The following is a 19,936-nucleotide window of genomic DNA, read 5'->3' as shown; positions in this document are numbered from 1 at the left end:
TGTTAGGCACGGCAAACATTTAGAATTCGTGTTCAACCACATCCAGAGTAGTTCTGTTCTCTTAATCGTCGGTTCATCATTTATCATCACACTTTCTCTTTTCTTCACTTACTCCACCGTAGGATCTTTAGTAACTAAACGTCCCTTTTCTTTTTTCTTTTTTCTTTCACACTACGTATTTAGGATTAAAAAAAGTTGATGAAAATAAATTGATCTAAAAAGATAAGGTTGGTGAAAGATTGGCGTAATGGGATGTGATGATTTGCAATAATTGTTGGTACGGCCGAAGAGGACCCCAATCCCATCCGGTTAATTCTCGTGGATACGTGTAAGATGTTACCCCTCAAGATTTCTGCATACTGCAGATAACATGGTTTTGATTTTAATATTTTATGAAAAGACAATGTCTAGCAGTGACAAAGAAATTATTAGATGGCCTACCGATAGGGGACAAATTTCTTTTTTATTTCAAATTCTTTTAAGGACGTGTTTCTTTATATACATATTTTTATTTATTGAATTTATTTCAATCATATCTAATATTTTTTTAATTTTTCGAAGGGTCGTAAAAATGAAAATCTAAACGAGTTGTATGTGCTGTATGGCATGAGAGAAGAACCTGAACCTGATGTAAAACTTAGAACCTGAAACCTTTGTACGAATATTCAAGCATGAGATTGAGTATGCGATTGATTCTAGTTTCTTATGCGGTTTTGTGCATGTGTTATTAGGTGATATAATTGTTTTGATTACCCAAACTTGTTTACCGGCCTCAAAACCTGAATATATTATTATATTAATAAATTGTATAGTTTTAAAGTATATAATAAAGAATGTACTTCCATATCACCCAAAACACACCCGAATATGGCATGGCTTTTTAAGAATATCCCGTTGGTACTTAGACTATGGGAATCGGATACGGTTCTTTCTAAACTGGATTCGACATTGGTTCCTATTTAGGCATTAATTAAAAGGTTGCAATTGTGTTCTTGGAATGGGGGAAATATTAGTCAAATGGTAAGTGGGATCAGGAAACCTACAATGATGGATAAAATGACTTATGAACGGTGTGAATCTAAAAAAAGACCTCTTAGTTATGCTCGAGTTGTGGTTGAAGCAAATGCTTCTAGGGGATTGTTGGAAGAGTTTTATTATTGGTGGAAACCACCTCTATGTAGTAAATGTGGTTGTTACAAACAAAAAAACACACACACACATTAGGCTCCTAAACCGGTTTTGGGGCATATTAAGTCTGGTGGGCCAGTTATGGCCCAATAATACAATTCTGATAGACTCGTTAATTGCTGGTGAGATTTCAAGTAATATTCAAATTCATGCAATATGCAATCTGCTTCTGTTTCTCAGCCCATAAATGCTTTACAAATTACAAGGCACAAGTTACTGGCAAGTGTTGATGGGTTGCCTTCGATCCAAAAATAGTGGCTGCTTCAACTGGGCTGATGGCCCTATCAGTTACTGCTGGTCCAGTTAAAATTAATATTGTTTTGGGCTCGATACATGGTCTCTCTTTTGGGTCGGGTTCGGGGCCAATTTTGGAACAGGTTTTGATCGACACTAAACAAAAAGGTGTTTAGAAATCCGAAAAGTTTAAAGCTTTGAATGATATTGAAGAAATTATGGACGACTATTATGATGGTGAGCTCAGGTTTGGGAAAATGAAAAGGTTGAAGCGCATAAGTAGTTTGATACAAACACCAAACCGCCCGATAATGTGTTTTCAAAATGGTCTTCGGGTCTCCAAGCATACTACAAAATTTTTTTTTAGCGATGATGATGATGACCATAAGGAGTCGGAAGAAATTGAGACCAGGCGATTAATGAAATGTGACAAATAGCTTTCTGGTTCTCAGTTTGCCATTTTTGCATGTTTTATGTTTGTTATGTAGTTTGGGTTGTTTTTGTGGTCTAGTAGAGTAGTAGGCTCATTGTTTTATGTACAAGAGCTTCTAGGTGCTCTTAGTTTGTATATTTTTTTTCCTTTTTAATGAAAGTTTGCCCCGGCTTCCAGTTTATAAAAAAAAAACAAAAACAAAATAACAAAAAAATTAAAACCAAATAACATGAAATATGGATAACTTAAATCAAGTATATGCCTATCTTCAATGTAATGTTAACATATTAATATATTCTACTTGCTAATTTTATTGTCTAATGTTTTTTTATGATTGTATGGTTGAGTTGAATGGCTTTTGAACTGAGCTGGAAGTTGAAGTCGTGGACTTGAACATGGGCTTGGGACTTTAGCAGCAGCTACAGTTTGGGCTTAAGAAACTGATTCTCCTTTTTCCCAACAGTACCCGATTTCTTCTACCCTAAAAAAAGGCTTGTCTTTTCAATAATCGGCGATGGATTTTCGGTTTATGAGCATCGGTTTTGCATCAACATGAACCAAAAGCTTACCATAGACCGTATATGAAGTCACTAGTTTTGAATAACACACTTCTTAAGTGGATTTTCGAAGTTGGTATGTTGTGTTAGAAAATATAAGGTGTTGTTTGTTGCTTAACCACTATACACTTATTAATTATAAAACTAAAGTTTTATACCTATTTGCTATTTAGATTATTTTAGTATGTTGCTTTAAAAGATGCTTTACCTAAAAATCATGTGGCAATGGCGTGATTGAAAAGATATTGCTTTAAAAGATATTGCTTTAAAAGATTTGTTGAAAACTATGTTTCTAACTTTCTAATTCCATAGCAATTAAGTAATCGGCAAGCATCAATGTCCCATTTTATACCATTACAAGCCAAAGTAAATCATAAATAGTTTTCAATATACAAACAAACAACATGTCGAAACAAGCATCTCCGATCATCTGAGTTAGAACACGAACGGTGTCGGAGAAAAAGCAGGAATCGCCACCGTCTGAGTAAATTTCCTGTATATTTGTAACACAATAATAATTCATATGACATGTTAAATATCCATAACAATTGACACCTCACTACAATAATATTGTATCCGAAATAAAAAAAAGTAGCATACGAATTACTTTAAATACATAATAATGATACATGTGTTTGCATATAACAACATATGCACATCGGTTGACCACCTCAAATGTATGTTTATTTAAACAAATATGAATCTACAAGTTGCTCATGTGATTAAACAAGTAGCTACAACCATATCATATTGAGATTTTAAGAGATACATGTGATGCTCACCTATTTTTTTTTTTAATCACTTTTCAGGTACTTAATTGTTATTGAAAAAGTTTATATACAAAAACTTCTTATCATACAAAGTGTAAAAAAATATGGATCATTGATTTAATTCAAACAAATATGCGGTGACATAATTGTAATTACGAAACCTTGATCACACACTATTTTTTTATTTTTGAAGTTTTCCCACTTTTTTAAAACGCTGATAACTTTTTTATACAACATTACTTTTTTAAAATAACATCATAAAATCAAATATTTTACCTCTTTAATTTGAGTACTGTTCCTACACTTTTTTTAAATCTAGTTTTTTTTGTGCTTGATTATTTTTCTTTTTATGCATAACTATATTTCGTTATGCAATTATTTTTTCTTTTGCTTAATTATATTTCTTCATCCCTAATTATTTTTTCTTCTTGAGTAATTATTTTTTTAATTTTATGTGTAACTATTTTTCTTCATACTTAATTATTAGGTTCCATATTTACAATTGTCACCATGTAAACTTTGTATTATAAGAAAACATCGTTTGTATGATACGAAGCCATTTATTAAGTATAATAACTTTCTTGAACATATGAAACTAACAAATTATAAGAACTTAATAACAAATTACAAGAATCTTGATTCGAAAGTTTACCTGTAATCGCCACTACTATACGAATGAGATCGAGGTCTTCCCGACGATCTGGTTTTGTTCAACGGTTTCTTTTCCGCTCTAACAACACTAACCGATTGATCATGACTTTGTCGTCGCATATGACCATCCTCGGCAATCGCTGAGAGCTCCGGTTTCCAGTGTTTGGTGAATTTACCATGCCTTACACGTCGGCGAGTATTCGAGACATCAGAGCAGATGATCTCCGCTGGCGGCGTTATGGCGGTGCCGCCGAAACAGAAACCAAGCTCAGGGAAGAAAAACTTCATTAATATGTGAGATAGTCTCTGCTGAATATGGTGAAGGTGTGGTTGTATGTATAGGGTTATTAAAGCAAGAGTGTTGCACGGGTGTTACGTGAGCCTTTGCTTTAGTGGTGAATTTTAAAGCGAAAAGCTATTGCTCACTTGGTGTATTTATAAAGAAAAAAATAAATGAAGTGGATTGTTGACACTGACGTGGCTTTTTAGGGTTTTATAATATCAAACAAGTTTGTGTTTATCTTCTAAACAGGTAAATATTATATCTTATTTAGCATAAAGGACTAAACTAATGCTTTTGCAAGTCGTGCAAGTCATAAATTAGTAATATAATCCCACCAATCAAGATTCACTTTTCTGTTTCATTTAGAAACCAATGGGAATTAGAGACAAATTAAACAATTAAAAACAAGATTCATGTATCCTTAATTTTTATTTATTAAAGGCAGCCTTATTTTTATAAGGATAATTCCTAAAATAATCTAAAATAGAAGAGAGAAGACAATATTAGTCAAAAAGTTATTTTAATTCTCAAAGTAGTCCAACCAACTAATCGGCAACGTGAGATTGGGAATAGTGATGTGAGTTTTGTTAACCACTCACAGAATGACACTTGTAAAGGTGACGTGAAAGTTACAACGAAATCTGTCTGAGCCGATAGTTTTCTAGCCAAAAGCGTCTTCTGAAAAACCATGGTTTTCGAAAGGAAGTTACTGCCTCGTGAGTTTTCAAAAGTAATCGGTGTTGCGTTTTTTTGAAATTCGTTGCCTCCGACGAATTTCAGGTGAATTTCGTCGTTTTTTGCATAAAAAGAAGAGTTTTCAGAAGAGATAGATTTTGTTACAAAATTTTTAATTTCGATGGTTTTTAGTTGAAAGTTATCTTTCTTTGCATAAAAAGAATAGTTGACAGAAAAAGATTAATTTTGATATGAAACTCATGTTTTTTTGCATTGAAATGAGTGTTGTCAGATCCGATGAGTTTTGATATTAAACTCATATTTTTCGATGGTTTTAAAATGAAACTTATCTTTTTCGTGACAATTTGTCCCACGTTGTAAGATCCGATGACTTTTTCTACAAATATTTTGAATCCGATGGTTTTTTTTGCATAAAAATATCTTTTTCGGCCGTCACAAACTCTCTAAGAAACCCGGACTGATCATCTTCAAGCAGGGTACGGAACTGAACGATGTGGGTCTTCTTCCCAACCCGTGACACTATGTTGCCATCATAAAACGAACCTACAAACCCGTAACCCATATCAACGACTTCAATCCTATCACCTCTCTTAAATTTCATTGTTTTACAAGAGATTTTTGTTGAAATGGAACAACATATAAAGGAAAACATAATATAACAAGCTTAAAATACACATTATTCGGATTTATAAAAATTTAATGAAAATCAACGGAGGAAATAAAATTCATAGGTAAATTATCATTTTTTTAAAATTTTTTTTGTAAATTTATCGGTTTTTTTAAACTTTTTTGAAATTCAACGGACAAGACAATCTTCACTGCAAAAATATCCTTTTCTTTCCAACTTTTTTGAAATTTCACGAAGTAGACGAAATTCACCATAAATGCGTTGGTGGCGATGAATTTCAAAAAAACGTGAATTCCGTCGTTTTTGGAAAACTCACGGGGCCGCTAACTTTCTTTCGAAAACCATGGTTTTTCAGAAGATGCTTTTGGCTAGAAAACTATCGGCTCAGAAAGATTTTGTTGTAACTTTCATGTCACCTTTACACGTGTCAATCTGTGAGTGGTTAACAAAACTCACGTCACGATTCCCAATCTCACGTTGCCGATTAGTTTGGTTGGACTACTTTGGGAATTAAAATCACTTTTTGACTAATATTTTCTTCTCTCTTCATTTGGACTATTTTAGGAATTATCCCATTTTTATGTGTTTATAGCCTCGATAGAGTTGTTTGAACAACCAGATCTAGGAACTTATGCAATCCACATTAACATTACTCGAATCCACAAAGGTCAAGTTATGTTTAAGTTTTTACGATTAACGACACTCAAACAAGTCTCGAACAACTTTTCAATCTAAAGTGAGTTGCTTTTTGTTTCTTGATTTTTGTCATAAAATGACAACATGTCGGTTAACCCATGCATCGGTCAATCCCGTACTACCATTTCATTTCTATCCTCATGTACCCACACACTACAAAATCACCAACGACACCTACCCAAAAGCACCCTAAAATATATGTTTTTTTATAATCTAAAATAAACTAAGCAATTAAATGAAATTAAAATTAAAATAAAATATATGAAATGACTCATCATCATCATCATCATCATCGTATTCAGTAAATCCCACCAATAGCACCGCTATGATAGGGTTTGAGGAGGGTAAGATGTAGACAGCCTTACCGCTATCCTGTAGGAATAAAGAGATTGCTTCCGGTGAGACCCCCGCTCGATAGTAGTTTTGCATAAACCTTGGACAAAAGGCACATAACACTCAACCATTGGGACAAGCTGATTGGTGTATGTACCATTGTCTTTTGGCCATCAACAGCACCACATGATGCATGATTAACCTTCCGCCACTTTTAGCGTTATTTTCATGAAATTAGTAAAATAACGTCAAAATTAGTGCAATTTTACTTTTGCCCACCCGAGGGCCCACACGTAAATAAAAATATGAAATAACTGAAAACCGAAAAAATAAAATACGACAATTCAAACAAAAAAAAACTAAAATATGAAAATTTAAACTAAATGATTATTCGGCCAATTATATTTTCCCCGCAATTTCTCTTTTGCGAGTTATAGAGATTTTCTTCACTTTGTCCTCTAGATGGTCATGTCCCCTAGTATACTTCTTAAAGTCTCAGTCATACATGCCTTTGGCGACGCTCTCGCGTTGTTCCGCAATCAACGCTCTAGAATCCTCCACTTGTTTTTTAGCATCCCTCTTGAAACCATGGAAATTGTGCTTCTACGTCACCAACAAGTTTTAAGAACAATCATTTCAACATACAAAACGGTAACGGAAAACATCGTCGTTGAATTTGGGTTCCACTACAAAATAATCATTCATAAGAACTTTGTTACCTTTTTCGCGATCACGTCGAACGATCCTTTTAGGAATGCTTGATGATGTTGTTGTGTCTTCCTCTTCGACTTGTTCAATGAGATCTTTGAAAATTTGTTTTCTACTATCGTTTGAAAAAATGCCGTTATCAGAATCTTTCGACGGTATTAATATCCCGAGATCATAGTTTGATAAATTAAGTCATGGGGGGTTTGAATGAATAAATATGGTGAGTGAATAAAAATGGTGATGTTTTATAACAAGCCTACTAGCAAGAAGATGAAAGAAAATTAGGGAGAGAATAAGTTTATATTATTAATTGGTGTGTCATACAATGAAATACCAATAGGTATTTATAAGAGGAGGAAAACTTAAGCAACAAGCTAATCTATATTTAGTAGTTGATAATCATAATAATAAACATAATAAAATCTATATTCATAATACTCCCCCTTGATTATCAACTTCATACGCTTTATGCTGCCTCATTAAAAACCTTGTCAGGAAAACCCAGTGGGACAAAACCTTAGCTAAGGGAAAAAGAGTGCAGCGCGTATTTCTCCCCCCTGATGAGAATCAGTTAAGCTCCTTGAGTCGACGCATCACGATCCCATGAACCAGTTTCTTAAATGTGATGTCGGGAGTGATTTGGTAAACGAATCTGCTAAATTCTTACAGGAACGAACTTGTTGGACGATAACATCTCCACTCTTTTGCAAATCATGTGTGGAAAAGAACTTTGGCGAAATATGTTTGGTTTTGTCACCTTTGATATAGCCCTCCTTAAGTTGAGCAATGCATGCTGCGTTATTTTCGTGTAAAACGGTTGGCCCCTCGTCTTCAGAAGAATACCACAAGATCCACGAATATATTGTATTACCTTCCTTAACCAAAAACATTCACGACTAGCTTCATAGATTGCTATTATTTTCGCGTGATTAGATGAAGTAGCGGTGATTGTCTGCTTTACTGAACGCCATGAAATTTCAGTATCTCCATATGTGACAAATATCAAGTTTGAGATCGACCTGTATGAGGATCAGAAAAATAAGATGCATCTGCAAAACCAACCAAACTTGTTTTCGATTGGTTAGTGAAATACAAACCCATATCTTTTGTACCTTGGAGATATCGAAATATTTGTTTGACCCCATTCCAATGTCTTCTAGTCGGGCATGAGCTATATCTTGCCAATAAGTTTAAAGAAAACGATATATCCGGTCATGTATGGCTAGCAAGAAACATTAGTGCACCAATTGCACTTAAATATGGTACTTCTGGACCTAGAATTTCTTCTCCATATCCCGGAGGTCGGAATGGGTCTTTCTCAATATCCAGTGCCCTTACGACCATCGGAGTACTTAATGGATGCGATTTCTCCATATAAAATCTTTTGAGTAATTTTTCAGTGTAATTTTCTTGGTGCACAAGGATTCCATCTTTAAGATGTTCAATGTGTAACCCATGACAAAACTTTGTCTTTCCAAGATCTTTCATTTCAAATTCTTGTTTCAAGTACTCAATCGCCTTTTGGAGCTCCCCAGGAGTTCCAATTATCTTTAAGTCATCAACATATACAGCAATTATGACATATCCAGATTCTGACCTCTTTATAAAAATACATGGACATACAGAATCATTTTTATATCCTTCTTTCAACAAATATTCACTAAGGCGATTATACCACATACGTCCAGATTGCTTTAGCCCATATAAAGATCTGTTTAACTTAATTGATAGATGTTCTCGAGAACTAGATTTATATGATGTTGGTAATTTGAATCCTTCCGAAAGTTTCATGTAAAGCTTCGTTTTTAGCAGGATTGGCTTTGCTGTTCAAAAGGGGGTTGCGGCGCAGCTTGTTGCCCGTTTGCCTGCCACTTTATTGTAATCGTTTTATAGTAAATTATATAAAACTTCGATTTGATTAAAAAAAAATATCAGTATCAAGTGAGCCATAGAGGTAGGCTGTCACAATATCCATTAGACGCACATCAATCCCTTCTTGTATTACCAGACTAATAAGATAACGAAACGTCGTCGCATCCATCACCGGAGAATATGTCTCCTCATAATCAATTCCAGGTCTTTGAGAAAATCCTTGTGCTACCAATCCTGCCTTATATCGTGTAATCTCGTTTTTCTCATTACGTTTTCGCACAAAGACTCATTTATATCCAACGGGCTTTACACCTTCGGGTGTATGGACTACAGGTCCAAAAACATCTCGTTTCGCAAGGGAATTTAATTCTGTCTCAATTGCGCCTTTCCATTTTAGCCAATCATTTCTATTTTTACATTCATTGACAGATTTTGGTTCTTGATCCTCATTGTTTTCCATTACTTCTAGCGCTACATTGTATGAAAAATTGTCATCGACGTCGACTATATTTCGGTTCCATACCTTTCTAGACATAATATAATTTATTGAGATATCTTCGTTTTCAGGTACCTGAGGTTCTTCTGGAACCATTATGTCTAGTGTCTCTTCAAGAGACTCCTTTTCGGGCATTGCAGTTACCTCGACAAGGCCATCATCTTCATTACTTGTGTGACATCTGCCCCGATCCGACCCGACCCAGGTACCCGTTTCTCTGACCCGATCTCTCTTTTATTATTTAATATTTATACTTGTATTTTATTTTTAATAATAATATATATTTCCTGCCCGCCTCTTTCTCCCTCTCTCTTTCCGCCTTCTCTTCCCTCTTGTCCTTTGGTTCTTTCCGCCTAAGGATGTCTGCAGCTCCACGCGCCAGACTCCTTACATGGAAGCCTGCGTGAAGACATCTTGTTCCTGCGATGCGTGAAGAGAACTCTTCTCGCAGCGCGCTAAGAATGCATGTTCTTCCCGCAATGCGCTAAGAATGTATGTTCTTCCCGCGATGCGCTTAGAATTCTTGTTCTTCACGCAGCACGCTAAGGATTTGTGATTCTTCCCGCAGTGCGCTAAGGATTGTTGTGCCAGCCTTCGCGCTCGCGCACTCAGCCTTCCCGCGCTTAACCCTTGTATCTTCTGTTTAAATCTAGCCGTTTGCTTTTGTGTTGTCTTATCTTTTGAGCTGTTGACCTAATCTGCTTTATGTCTGAATAGTTACTTTCGGCGCAGCATGCGTACCAACCCCCATTGGTTGGTAGAAAAAGTGACTGACATTATCTTTTGAGATCTGCTTTTGCCAAGCTTTATCCAGTACCTTTATTTGAACCGCCCATGCCTGTTACTGTTCCCTGTCAGCTTTATCTTGCCCCCTGCAGCTGCCATATCTTTTGATATCTTTTGCTTTTGGATTCTTATGCTTTTTGATATCTTTTGCTTTTTGAGATCTTTTCCCCTTTTCTAGGATTGTGTTCCCTAGGGTTTCTCTATAAATAATAGTATTATTTTTTCCTAACACATCACACACAAAACACTTAATCTCTCCTGTTCTCTTGCTCCTTGCTCTCTCTGCCGTCTTCCTCTCTGCCTCCATCTTCCTCGTTCTTCCTGCTTTTCCGGTAATATATATTATATATAATAGTTTACTTATTAATTATGCTAACTTATAATCAAGACTTAGAACAAATCATTAAAACAATAATCTTATTTATAGGTTAACTTGTGCTTGTTTAAAGTTGGTTCTTGCTTTATCTATCACCGCATCGTTTATCATGTGAGTTATCTCGTATCTAATCCCTTTTTATTTTAAATGCTTTGGGATGTTCATGTGTTCATACAAAACTTGAGTCTTAAACTTGTTTATGAACTTTAGTCGCGCAGTATCCCATGTGTTGAGGACGTTTACTTGGCTGTTTATTTGTATGTGTGTATCATTAACCGCTTTGTTCGGCCTATTCCGCAGTTCCGTTGGTACCATTAGTTGAACACGGGAGACCTATCGTTTACGGTTTTCTTTGTTTACACTTGCACAGATGTTTTCTCGTTTTTATGCTCAATTGGGAGCATGGATTGAACTATGATCTATGAACTATCTTAGGCTTGATCACAATCTGATTACACCCTTGTTAAACTCTAGACATACACGTGTTGCGCGCAGATTTACTGTGATTATCTATGATTATCTATTAAACTTGATTTCTCACCAACACGCAAGTGTTTGACGTTTATTTTAACACATGTTCAGGTTTGCAGTAGCTGTTTTGGAGCTTGTGGACACGTAGGACGTTTTTACTTTTGGACCTAGAACTAAAATGTATCAAGACAAGTTAATGTTGTTTGAATGTTATAATTTATAATATATTGATTTATGTTTGATTTATGTTCTTTATTTTCCCCGCTGCGCGTGCGCGATAAAATGTGTATTAATAAATATTGACACCAATAGTGTCGCGAGTAATGAAGCAATATGTGGCGCCCCGATGTATAATCCGCCTTTGGTCGGGGTGTTACAGATTGGTATCAGAGCTCGTTGACTTTAGGATAGGTGGTTAGACGTAACGGCCTAGAATACCTAAGAGTCCCTTCTCGCGCATGAGAGAAATCTCATGTTTGCGCGCTTATTGTTAATTACTCGCTATTTGTGAATATGCTCGCACTTGCGCGGTATATGATTTTATGTTTTATTTCGCGATATTTCGATTTTTGTCGAATTTCGATTTTTATTGATTTTTCTTACATATTCGTTTGTTGGGTTTGAAAATCCGAAAAGTCATGGTGATACATGAATAGTTGATTTTCAATTTCCATTTACGATTATGTTCTGAGGTTGGAGACTTGAAAAGTCATGGTGATACATGAATTGTCAACCTCCAATACTCATTTTCTTGTATATTTTATATTGAAGATTGGAAAGTCATGGTGATACATGAATCGTCAATCTCCAATACTCGTTTACTCGTATATTTTAAATTGGGAATTCGGAAAGTCATGGTGATACATGAATTGTCGATTTCTGATTCGAATTTGTTACCTTTATTAAGTCTGCATTTAGGGTCATTTAATCTACTTTAACTTTTGATAGCATCTAACTCCGTGAAACCAAGCTTTATAAGATTAAAACTTTGCGCTAAAACCAAGATATTAACTAAAATTAAAATTTTTATAGAATGCCTCCGCTATCTCGCCGATTTCAGAGAAGAGAAGCCTCGCGCATGCGTAGACAGCAACGTTCCCAGGAAATGGCCGCCGCAATAGCCCAAGCTTTGAGCCAAAACAATGTTAATACCTCCAGTTATAACATTAAGTCCTTTAATGCGGGTAACCCTCCGAAGTTCACAGGTCTTGAAGGAGCCACCGTGATGCTCCAATGGCTTGAGAAGATTGAAAACACTTTCCTCCATACCCAATGCCCCTCAGAAAGACGAACCCTATATGCTTCCAGTGTCCTGGAATCCAGAGCGCTTACATGGTGGAATGGAGTAGCTCATGCGCGTGGCGCAGAGGCTGCTTCTAGCATGACATGGGAGGAATTCAAGGAAATTCTTACGCGAGAATTCTGCCCTCCCAACGAAGTTAAGCGCCTGGAGGAAGAATTCTGGAACTTGAAACAATACAGCGGTGAAGCGCGCGAGTACGCGACGCGCTTCCACGAGCTAAGCTTACTGGTCCCTCACCTTGTTACCCCTTCCCGCCGAGCCATCGAGAAATTCCTTGGGGGTCTCCCCATGGAAATTCAAGATTCTGTATGGGCCAGAAACCCAGTTACCCTCTCTGACGCCATCGAATTGGCCGCTGTGCTCAGCGACAACCATGTCAGAGCAGGAACCCTGTTCCTGCGGGGAACTGAGAAGACCAAACCCACCAAGACTGTCCCTGAACCAACAGAAACCAAACCAGAACCCTCAAACCATAACCAGAAACGTAGGCGCAGACAAGCCTATGCGCTTACCAACCCGCCCATTGTCCAACAACCCATTTATCAACCTCCAGTTTACGCGCCTAACCCACTGTCAACCTACCCAGCACCTCCTGTAGTCCACAACTATGCCTTAACCAATCCCGCACTCCCTGCCCCGCCAACTAAGAAACCTTACACAGGAAACCAACCCTTTTGCCCAACCTGTAGACTTCATCACCCACCTCAAGTCCCGTGTCGACAATGTAACCGATGTGGCCGCGTAGGTCACTCCGTTGAGTACTGTAGAACCCCTCCCTCCAATCCGATTGCGCCAACACCACCAGCTTACCCGCAGAACCCACAGCCAACTTACCAAAACCCACGACCCAGATCGTGCTTTAACTGCGGTGATCCAAGTCATTTCCGGAACGCGTGCCCAAGGCTACAAGTTCAGATTACTCAAGCGAATCCGGTGAACCAAATTTCGAACCAAGTGACGCGTGGCCGAGCTTTTAACATAACCGCGCACCAAGCGCAAGCGAATAACGACGTAGTTAATGGTACATTTTTGCTTAACGGATCTTATGCATCTATGCTTTTTGATACTGGCGCCGATCGAAGTTTTATCTCTCGCGCCTTCGAGCAGAAGCTTGCGCGACCGCGCGATGACTTAAAAGAAGATTTTTCAGTTGAATTGGCTAATGGCGAAACTGTTTTAATAAACTCGGTAATTAAAGATTGCACGCTTAACCTTAACGAAAACGATTTTCTGATCGACCTCATCCCTATGCCTCTTGGAAGCTTTGATGTTATCATTGGTATGGACTGGCTCTCGAAGAATCGCGCCGAAGTTATTTGCGCCAAGAAATTGATTCGCATACCTCGAGAAAATGGTGATCTTCATATCTACGGCGAAAAACCCTCCAGTGGTCTTAAACTTATGTCTTGCGCCGAAGCCCAAAGACTCATGCGGAAGAAGTGTATTGCATTTCTAGCCCATGTGGTTAAACCCGATGAAGGAAAGAAGCTTCGCGATATCCCTGTTGTGCGTGATTTTCCTGAAGTTTTTCCTGATGATCTTCCTGGTATCCCTCCCGCTCGTGAAGTCGAGTTTCGTGTTGATCTTGTCCCTGGTGCTTCCCCCGTTGCTAAATCTCCTTACCGTCTTGCACCCGCTGAGATGCAAGAATTGGCCAGCCAACTCCAAGAGTTGACTGCTAAAGGATTCATTCGCCCTAGCTCTTCGCCCTGGGGTGCTCCGGTGTTGTTCGTTAAAAAGAAAGATGGATCGTTTCGCATGTGTATTGATTACCGCGAGTTGAACAAACTCACCATTAAAAACCGGTATCCCTTACCGCGTATTGACGACCTCTTTGATCAACTCCAAGGTGCCTCCTGTTTCTCGAAGATCGATCTCCGTTCTGGTTATCATCAGTTGCGTATCCGCGATGAAGATGTTCCGAAGACTGCTTTTCGTACTCGTTATGGCCATTTTGAATTCTTGGTCATGTCCTTCGGTCTAACCAACGCACCCGCCGTTTTCATGGATCTTATGAATCGGGTGTGTAGGCCTTTCTTGGATAAATTCGTGATCGTGTTTATCGATGATGTTCTGGTGTATTCTAAGACCAAGACCGAGCATGAGCAACATCTCCGATTGGTATTGCAAAAGCTTAGAGCCGAGCAACTCTATGCTAAGCTTTCCAAGTGTGAATTTTGGTCTGATGAAGTACAGTTTCTTGGTCATGTTGTAAACAAGATGGGTATTCATGTCGACCCATCCAAGATTGAAGCAATCAAGAACTGGATTACGCCATCCTCTCCTTCTGAGATCCGTTCCTTTCTGGGCTTAGCTGGTTATTACCGGCGTTTCATTTCGAACTTCTCAAAGATCGCTTTGCCTTTAACAGCTCTGACGCACAAAGGTAAATCGTATATTTGGGGCTCGAAGCAAGAAGAAGCCTTTCTAACGCTCAAGCGTTTGTTGTGTGAAGCTCCTGTTCTTGCGCTACCTGAGGGTAATGATGATTTTGTCGTGTATTGCGATGCATCCAACCAAGGTCTCGGTTGTGTTCTTATGCAACGAGGCAAGGTTATCGCTTACGCATCAAGGCAACTTAAGGTTCATGAAAAGAATTATACAACTCACGACCTCGAGCTTGGTGCAGTTGTTTTTGCCTTGAAGATCTGGAGACACTACCTTTATGGTACTAAGTGTATCCTTTACACTGACCATAAAAGCCTTCAGCATATCTTTGATCAAAAGGAACTTAACATGAGGCAACGCCGATGGAACGAACTCATCAGCGATTACGATTGTGAGATCCGGTATCATCCTGGTAAGGCTAATGTGGTAGCCGATGCGCTCAGCCGAAAACCCTGCCAACTTAACTGTATCTTGCCGCGCACCCAGCTTCACTTCGCGCCGATTCAAAGCAACCTTGAATCGCGTATTCGTGACGCGCAGCGCGCATCCATCAGTAATGGTAACCTTCGCGCCGAGTTAGCGTGTGGCGCGGAAGCACTCTTTGTCCCTAATCTGAGTGGAATTCTCTGCTATCTCAATCGCATCTGGATCCCTTGTGATGAGAATCTTCGCGCTGATATCCTGAGTGAAGCGCACAAATCTCGGTATTCTATTCATCCCGGCGCTGATAAGATGTACAAGGATTTGCGCATAACTTATTGGTGGCCCGGTATGAAAAAGGATATTGCTGTGTTCGTAGCTAAGTGCCTGACTTGTTCTAAAGTTAAAGCTGAACACCAGCGCCCATCTGGTTTGCTCGAACAACCAGAAATTCCTACGTGGAAATGGGAAGGTATAGCGATGGACTTTATTACCAAGTTACCTTTGACAGCAAGCAAACATGATAGCATTTGGGTAGTAGTGGATCGATTGACTAAATCTGCTCACTTTCTGCCCATTCGTGAAAACTACCGTGTTGAGCATCTCGCGCAGCTTTATGTCAAGGAAATCGTCTGCCGCCATGGTACTCCTTTGAGCATCATATCCGATCGCGATGGCCGTTTTATATCTCGCTTTTGGAAATCTCTCCAATCTGCGCTAGGAACTCGCTTGGACATGAGTACGGCATATCATCCTCAGACTGACGGTCAGTCTGAGCGAACTATTCAAACTCTTGAGGATATGCTCCGATCTTGTGTTCTTGATTTTGGAGGTAATTGGGATTCACACCTGCCTTTGATCGAGTTTTCTTATAACAACAGCTATCATTCCAGTATCGGTATGGCCCCATTTGAAGCACTTTACGGTCGTAAATGCCGCTCCCCAATTTGTTGGAGCGAAGTGGGTGAAACTCAAATCACAGGACCCGAACTTGTTCAAGAGACAACCGATAAAATCGCCAAGATCCGTGATCATTTGCTGACTGCCAGAAGCCGACAGAAGAGTTACGCAGATCGTAGGCGAAAGCCTCTCGAATTTCAAGTTGGTGATCTTGTTCTCCTCAAAGTGTCGCCTTGGAAAGGTGTTGTCCGCTTTGGGAAGAAGGGTAAGCTTGCTCCTCGTTATGTTGGTCCATTCAAGATTCTCGCGCGTGTGGGAAAAGTTGCCTACAGACTTGACCTGCCGCTCGCGCTCAGTAATGTGCATCCAACGTTCCATGTTTCCAATCTCAAGAAGTGTTTAGCTGACGAGAGCCTTCACATTCCACTTGATGAAGTTCAAGTTGATGAATCCATGCATTTCATTGAGAAGCCTGTTGAGATTATGGATCGCGAGGTTAAGCAAACCAAGCGCAGTCGTATCCCTATCGTGAAAGTTCGCTGGGAGTCCAAGCGCGGAGCCGAGTTTACATGGGAAAGGGAAGATCAAATGAAGATCAAGTACCCGCACCTGTTCTCTGCGCAACCTACTTCGAGATAAATTTCGGGACGAAATTTCTTAAAGTAGGGGAGACTGTGACATCTGCCCCGATCCGACCCGACCCAGGTACCCGTTTCTCTGACCCGATCTCTCTTTTATTATTTAATATTTATACTTGTATTTTATTTTTAATAATAATATATATTTCCTGCCCGCCTCTTTCTCCCTCTCTCTTTCCGCCTTCTCTTCCCTCTTGTCCTTTGGTTCTTTCCGCCTAAGGATGTCTGCAGCTCCACGCGCCAGACTCCTTACATGGAAGCCTGCGTGAAGACATCTTGTTCCTGCGATGCGTGAAGAGAACTCTTCTCGCAGCGCGCTAAGAATGCATGTTCTTCCCGCAATGCGCTAAGAATGTATGTTCTTCCCGCGATGCGCTTAGAATTCTTGTTCTTCACGCAGCACGCTAAGGATTTGTGATTCTTCCCGCAGTGCGCTAAGGATTGTTGTGCCAGCCTTCGCGCTCGCGCACTCAGCCTTCCCGCGCTTAACCCTTGTATCTTCTGTTTAAATCTAGCCGTTTGCTTTTGTGTTGTCTTATCTTTTGAGCTGTTGACCTAATCTGCTTTATGTCTGAATAGTTACTTTCGGCGCAGCATGCGTACCAACCCCCATTGGTTGGTAGAAAAAGTGACTGACATTATCTTTTGAGATCTGCTTTTGCCAAGCTTTATCCAGTACCTTTATTTGAACCGCCCATGCCTGTTACTGTTCCCTGTCAGCTTTATCTTGCCCCCTGCAGCTGCCATATCTTTTGATATCTTTTGCTTTTGGATTCTTATGCTTTTTGATATCTTTTGCTTTTTGAGATCTTTTCCCCTTTTCTAGGATTGTGTTCCCTAGGGTTTCTCTATAAATAATAGTATTATTTTTTCCTAACACATCACACACAAAACACTTAATCTCTCCTGTTCTCTTGCTCCTTGCTCTCTCTGCCGTCTTCCTCTCTGCCTCCATCTTCCTCGTTCTTCCTGCTTTTCCGGTAATATATATTATATATAATAGTTTACTTATTAATTATGCTAACTTATAATCAAGACTTAGAACAAATCATTAAAACAATAATCTTATTTATAGGTTAACTTGTGCTTGTTTAAAGTTGGTTCTTGCTTTATCTATCACCGCATCGTTTATCATGTGAGTTATCTCGTATCTAATCCCTTTTTATTTTAAATGCTTTGGGATGTTCATGTGTTCATACAAAACTTGAGTCTTAAACTTGTTTATGAACTTTAGTCGCGCAGTATCCCATGTGTTGAGGACGTTTACTTGGCTGTTTATTTGTATGTGTGTATCATTAACCGCTTTGTTCGGCCTATTCCGCAGTTCCGTTGGTACCATTAGTTGAACACGGGAGACCTATCGTTTACGGTTTTCTTTGTTTACACTTGCACAGATGTTTTCTCGTTTTTATGCTCAATTGGGAGCATGGATTGAACTATGATCTATGAACTATCTTAGGCTTGATCACAATCTGATTACACCCTTGTTAAACTCTAGACATACACGTGTTGCGCGCAGATTTACTGTGATTATCTATGATTATCTATTAAACTTGATTTCTCACCAACACGCAAGTGTTTGACGTTTATTTTAACACATGTTCAGGTTTGCAGTAGCTGTTTTGGAGCTTGTGGACACGTAGGACGTTTTTACTTTTGGACCTAGAACTAAAATGTATCAAGACAAGTTAATGTTGTTTGAATGTTATAATTTATAATATATTGATTTATGTTTGATTTATGTTCTTTATTTTCCCCGCTGCGCTGTGCGCGATAAAATGTGTATTAATAAATATTGACACCAATAGTGTCGCGAGTAATGAAGCAATATGTGGCGCCCCGATGTATAATCCGCCTTTGGTCGGGGTGTTACAACTTGCTCCCCTTTTCTTTCGAGGATTTTTATCTTTAGAACCGATTGGTCTACCACGCTTTAAGCGTGCATTAGACTCGTTACCAATACGTGGTTGTCCATCAGGGACACTAATTTTTATTGGAGCATTAACAGCTGATATATGTGACCTAGTCACTCTCTTTGGGTCAGTAAATGCGTATGGTAATTGATTTGCCAATTCTTGTAAACGAATTATCCTTTGAACTTTTGTTTCACACTGTTTAGTTCGAGGATCAAGATGAGATAATGATAATTCATTCCAAATTATATGATTTTTCAGCTGTATTTCATCTCCCCCTAATGTTGGAAAGGTTGTTTCATCAAAATGACAATCACCAAATCGAGCCGTAAATAAATCTCCCGTTGATGGCTCTAAATACTTAATGATAGATGGTGATTCATACCCAACATATATTCCTAACCTCCTTTGAGGTCCCATATTTGTGCGTTGTGGTGGAGCGATTGGAACATATACAACACAACCAAAAATCCTTAGATGGGAAATACTTGGTTCCTGACCAAAAACAAATTTGAGGATGAAGTATGATAACTCGTTAGTCTGATGCGAATTAGTGTTGCTGCATGTAAAATCGCATGCCCCCAAGAAGTAACTGGTAGTTTTGATTTCATAATCATCGGTCTTGCAACCATTTGAAGTCGCTTGATAAGCAATTCGGAAAGTCCATTTTGTGTATGTACATGAGGTACAGGGTTCTCTACACTTATCCCAATAGACATGCAATAATCATTAAATGATTGAGATGTAAACTCACCATCATTATCTAATCGAATTTTCTTAATGGGGTGATCTGGGAAATGTGCTCTTAGTCTTATCAACTGAGCAAGTAGTCGTGCAAATGCCATATTACCACTTGATAGTAAACACACATGTGACCATCTAGTTGATGCATCAATTAGCACCATAAAATATCTAAATGGTTCACTAGGAGGGTGTATGGTTCCACATATATCCCCGTGTATTCTTTCCAAGAAAGTAAGGGATTCGGTCCCCACCTTAATTGGTGATGGGCGAGTAATCAACTTCCCTTTTGAGCATGCAACACATGTAATGTCCTTAGTCTGAAGAACCCTTTGGTTCTTTAAAGAGTGCCCACATAATTCTTCTATAAATTTTCGCATCATTATTGAACCAGGATGGCCTAACCGGTCATGCCAAACCATAAAATTTTCTTTGTCCATAAACTTTTTGCTTAT

The 19,936-nt window shown here is 38.7% G+C and overlaps 1 long non-coding RNA gene across 1 annotated transcript; it reads right to left on the bottom strand.

Annotated features, from left to right (window-relative positions):
• Nucleotides 1-2,734: 2,734 nt before the first annotated feature.
• On the bottom strand, nt 2,735-4,235 carry LOC143566195 (uncharacterized). The gene is made up of 2 exons (XR_013141206.1): nt 3,835-4,235; nt 2,735-2,905 (listed from the first exon to the last, which is right to left on the bottom strand). It is a non-coding gene; the product is annotated as an uncharacterized LOC143566195 (long non-coding RNA).
• Between the last annotated feature and the right edge of the window lie 15,701 nt (nt 4,236-19,936).

Source organism: Bidens hawaiensis, unplaced genomic scaffold, assembly GCF_021521415.1.
Source record: "Bidens hawaiensis isolate Kalapana, Puna unplaced genomic scaffold, B.hawaiensis_p1.1 tig00000097_1, whole genome shotgun sequence".
Classification (NCBI taxonomy): domain Eukaryota; kingdom Viridiplantae; phylum Streptophyta; class Magnoliopsida; order Asterales; family Asteraceae; genus Bidens; species Bidens hawaiensis.
Note: the sequence above shows the minus strand (reverse complement) of the source record. Positions and strands in the feature narration are given on the sequence as shown.